This window comes from Glossina fuscipes, unplaced genomic scaffold, assembly GCF_014805625.2.
Source record: "Glossina fuscipes isolate IAEA_lab_2018 unplaced genomic scaffold, Yale_Gfus_2 61541, whole genome shotgun sequence".
NCBI classification, from domain to species: Eukaryota; Metazoa; Arthropoda; class Insecta; order Diptera; family Glossinidae; genus Glossina; species Glossina fuscipes.
In genome coordinates this window covers 185367-190912 of record NW_024003752.1, presented here as the reverse complement: position 1 = coordinate 190912, position 5546 = coordinate 185367, and positions in this window count along the sequence as shown.

The following is a 5546-nucleotide window of genomic DNA, read 5'->3' as shown; positions in this document are numbered from 1 at the left end:
AATGAAGAAGGATTTGACGGAAGGTTTTTTCTTCCCTTTTTGCCTATTTTTACGCTTTAAATTGTACGCTTTGAATTCTATATCCACGAATGCCTAGCGGCAATGGTGGTAATTGATCAACGGCGATTATGGAAAGCTTATGGTAGGAACAAGCGCATTTATCTTTCCCGTTTTTGAATTCTTTTGAGTTGACCAATTTGTAAGTTCTGACTGCTTGGGTGCGGCCTTTCGGGGAGTGCTCGTGGTGGCTGTGGTTGGCAGTTCCAAGCCAAAGTGGAACAATCGGGTGCAGCTAGGTCTCACCATTGACCAGAGTGGGGTTTATTGATCCATACGCAATAAACTGTTCTGGACTCTGGTGCTGCTTAGGCCCCTACCCTGTAGGGATTGTCTAACTCGCCAGGGGGCGTATATTACGCCTAAAGTGGCTTGGGCCACCGTGGGGTTAAGCCATCATGGCAGGAATCCACGTTAAACCCAGGTTACAAATCTGTCTATCTCTGCTTCCTTACTCCCTTTTTACCACCACCGTAATATACGTATAGTGACGACCTTCCCCTAAAAAAAGATTGTTTAGGAAGCACGAATGTTCGCTTCCAACAAGAATAAATTAGTGTACCCGCTTCGAGAAGATCATTAAACGAATATGAGGCTAAGCGCAACTAGATAGAAGTGCATGGTTTCGATAAAAAACAAAAATGTATGATGGTCTTGATGTTAGTTGTAAGGATGGTATGTTTTCTTACTGTTTGCTTTGCCATTTCGGGGAAATTTTTTGAATTTAGACAAAAAAAGTCAGTTTTATCATTTTGGGACTGCAAATCGCTAAAAAATTGAAATAGGATTTATTATAGTGAAAAATTTGTCTATGGTAATGTAATCACTGCCAGAATACTTAAAAGGTTCGGTAGTGTCACCTTTCAAAACTGTAACTTTTAAGTGGACGCTCTATAATATCAAATTTTTAGTTCGTAAACAAATTAACTTTTGTTAGTATTTATATAATGTGGTTAATTCGTTCTCCACGAAACTTCTTACAGGACTAGATCATTTAGCAATATTTTTCGATGACTTGTCTGCGCACAAACTGGAAGAAATGACCAAATGTTGCACATATATTAGATAAAGAGTTCCAGATCACCTGCCAAAGCCGGAAGCAGTAACCAATCGTTGCACATGTATTCGATAAAGAGTTCCCAAAAGTTAACAATATAAATATATAAGAGAGAGGTACAGTACTTTTCTATCTCTAGACAAGTAGATTAAAGGTTTTTTTTTCAATTTTCATCAGCTACCCTTCGGTCCATAGCGCCGCCTCAATCAGGAATACATTCTGAGAATGGCTTAGCATTAGATTTTAATTAGATTATAATTCTTAAGTTTACGTAATCGTAGTTTTGAGTCTGTTACACAATTGTCATTAATATGTTTAAACATTTATACTAATAACATAATAATAAAATGTTTGTAAACTAATTTTGTTGTTATGATACTGGCAGGCGAAGTAAGTGTACACTTAACACGCTCACATAGACTACACATCCACTTACATCTTATAAAATTATAAAGATTCTATAGGGCAAAATTTCATTTATGAACCCCCCCAATTTCGGCGAGCTAGACACATTTCGATAAGAGCCCAACGTGGGGCCCCGAAGTTTGAGATATTATTATTGTTTATTATATGATGGAATCCTTGAATACTGCGGTGCCCCAATTACGCTTACATTTTTCCACTTTACATATAACAAAATTACCCGTAACCCCCATTGTTTAGTATCACAGATGTTTTATCATTTGTAGTGTTCATATTGTTGCATCATCGGAATATTAGCTTTAGATTTCGTCTTGGCTGAACCATCGTACAACGGGTTGGACATGCGATATTGGTTCATTCGAAGTCAGGATATGTTAGATGCATGGTGTGCAACTTCTTATTTCGGATGCACCTCTTAAACATTTTCTTGACAATTTTCGGTGATTAGCTATAACAATGGAATGTCTTATTCTAGCTTCAGATTGGAATGAACCTTGTTATGGCGTTACGCTTCATAAATTGGATTATCTGTTTTTGGATTTTGACTAAGAAGAGCCTATTTATGGATTGTTGTCTGTAACACATCCAAAACACTAACTTTTGCTATTGCCTTTTTGGACATTTTTGTATCTGCCATTACTTGGGATCAAGCCAAGCATAGCAAATGCTTATTTTATTAGTTTTTTTTTGGATTTAATATATTACATTACACCAATACATCACATCTACATACACATATAGGCTTGCTGAACCAGCCAGGATCTAACAATGTAACAGTGCTATTAATAATTTACTTTAATTACCGTTACTTTACCACAACTGGGTTATTAGTTCATAGAAATCTTTATAATTGTTAACTTTAAGTTTTTGAATAGTTTGAAACTCTGTTGCGGTATTTTCTCATGTCGTTACGTTGAAGTGAAGAAGATTTAACAGTTTGCCAGACAGAATCGGTACTTATTTGTTCTATTTGTCAGAACGAGCTAGACCCCAAAAGGAACTTTCATAGAACGATCACACCTTTCATAAAACGTGTCTGAACGCATCCCTGAATAACTCTCAGCATTGTCCTAATTGCCAAACTAACTTGCCCATAGAAGATTTTTTCGGTCAAATATTGACTAGACAACAAACTAGGTTGCTAGAGAGTAATAAAACAGTTATGGCTAATACACCAGAACCAACCGATCGTTCGCAGACCTTGTCTCCCGAACTTACACGACAAATTAGTGAAATGGTGCTGTCGTCAGTTCAAGCTCAACAATCGACATTCTTGGAATCCCTTAGCGTAACGATGATCGAGATGGTACAAAAAAACATCGAAGAAGGATTAACGAAAGTAAATTTGCCCACCTCATCGACGGTGCCAAATCAAGCTCAATCTCAATCCTATTTCAACCTGGACTTCAATCGTACTGGAAGCATTAGCCAGCAGCCATTAGATCATCTTCTAGGACTTAATGGTACCAATCTTGGTAATTTACAAGACCCTGCAGTGCCTTCAGTTACGAACAACGCAGAATTAAGCCTTCAAACTAACAAAGTAGGTTAAATCATTTTCAATTGGAAGATCAGATTTACGGGAACTTCTGGGTTGTCAATTGAATCCTTCCTGTATAGAGTGGAGGTTTTGACTAAACAAACCCTAGGAGGAGATTTTGATTTGTTATGTAAATTTGATAATGGTCTTTTTGAAGGCAAAGCAGCTGATTGGTATTGGCGTTATCACAGGTCAGTTTCGTTTATTACATGGCCTGCTTTATGCGCAGCTCTTCGTGCGCAGTACGAAGACGTTCGTTCTGATTTTGACTTTCGAGAAATAATCAGAGACAGGAAGCAAAAACCAAATGAGGAGTTTGTAAGGTACTTGTGGAGATAGTCAGAAGGAATTTGCTGCCGGGAACTCAACTTGGATTGGTCAACTTACTTATAACCACAATTAGTGAACTTCGCGAAATTTGTCGTAAGCGGGAGCTCATACTGTCTGATATTAAGACTAGAGGTAATGAAGTGAAGGTATCCAATCAACACCGGAAAATTGCTGAAGTCACCGTGAAGGAGTTATCAGTTATTACAGTTATACAATACCATGCGACAACTCTCAAGCTGTGGCAGAATTAACGCTGAACTGTTTGAATTGTGAAGAAAATGGCCACCGCTATCAAGATTGTTTGGCCGAACGGAAAGTTGTTTGTTATGGTTGCGGTTTACCTAATACTTATAAACCAAAGTGTTTAAATTGTAACGTTTCAAAAAACGTAGCAGCGAAGGCACCGAAAGGTGCCCAAAAACAACAGAAAAGCAAAAACAAAAACAAATCTTCATACCGTTTATTGAAAGATATTAACGCCGTAGACGGCAAAACTGTTAATTTACAAAAAAATGAATTTATCACTAATTCTAAAAGAAGATCATCAGAAAGAATGAAGAAGTATTGGAGGAGTTTGAAACAATTAAAATTTAAATTATTATCGCCAATAATTAGCAATCCTACCGATATATGTCCTTACGCCCGTGTCTTCGTTTTTGATGAAGAAGTGGATGGTTTGTTAGATACTGGTGCGTCTATTAGCTGTGTCGGAAATGCCTTAGCTGAGCGAATTCTTCAAATGAACATTCCATGTAAAAAGATGACATCAGCTGTAAGAACTGCTGATGGAAAACAACAAAAGATAATTGGTTCTTTAAAAACCCTCATCGAATTTAAAGGTATTGAGAACACCATTGAATTGTGCATTATTCCTTCCTTATCACAATCATTATATTTGGGGATTGACTTTTGGAAATCCTTCAATCGTCTGCCTGATTTAAGTCTCTTTTCAATTAGCGACACAGAATTTAAAGAGAAGAATCAAGAAGCTAAATTTTGCAAATTGAATGCTGCGCAGAAAAGCTCCTTATAGGATGTAATCAAGTTGTTTCCGTCATTTGCAAAAAAAGGACTAGGAAAGACTAATCTTATTGCCCATTCAATCGATGTTGGTAATTGCAGACCAATCAAGCAACGTCACTATCCTGTCTCACCTGCGATTGAAAAGATGATGTATGAAGAGTTAAATCGAATGTTGAATCTTTGAGTTATTGAAGAATCACTTAGTCCCTGGAGCTCGCCCGTAGTTCTAGTTCGTAAACCTGGCAAAAATCGACTTTGTCCCGATAGTCGAAAAGTTAATATGGTGACTATTAAAGATGCTTATCCTCTCCCTTTCATTGACGGTATCTTAAGCAGACTATCAAAAGCTGAGTTTATTACGGGATTAGATCTAAAAGATGCTTTTTGCCAGATTCCCCTGGATGCTGAATCTAAGGAAAAGACCGCCTTCACAGTGCCAGGTCGTCCACTTTATCAATTTACGGTTATGCCTTTTGGATTATGCAACGCACCTCAAACGATGTCGAGACTCATGGATAAAGTTATCCCGAATGAGTTCAAAACAGAAATTGTCGTTTATCTTGATGATTTGCTGATAGTTTCGAACGAATTTGTTCATCATCTGGAGGTATTGAAATTAGTTGCAAAAAGATTTAGGGAGGCTGGATTAACAATAAATGTGGAAAAGAGCAAGTTTTGTATGGAAGAAATCAAATATCTAGGCCAGATAATTGGAAAAGGAGTAATAAGAACCGATCCTGAGAAAATTTCTTCAATACGAGACTTTCCAATTCCGAAATCCATAAAAGAGGTAAGACGATTTTTGGGAATGACTGGCTGGTATCGTAAGTTCATTGGAGATTATGCTATTATTTCGACACCGTTGTCTGATCTTACAGGGACTAAACGAAAGTTCCTTTGGACATCAGAAGCACAGAAAGCATTCGATGTGCTGAAAACTAAGTTAAGTACTGCTCCTGTTCTTCACAGTCCTGATTTTTCTAAACCGTTTGCAATTCATTGTGACGCGAGTAATACTGGGGTTGGCGGAGTGTTGATACAAATGAATGAAGAAGACGAATCAAGAAAGTCAAGAAAGTTAAATAAGGCTCAACGAAATTACACAGTCACTGAGCA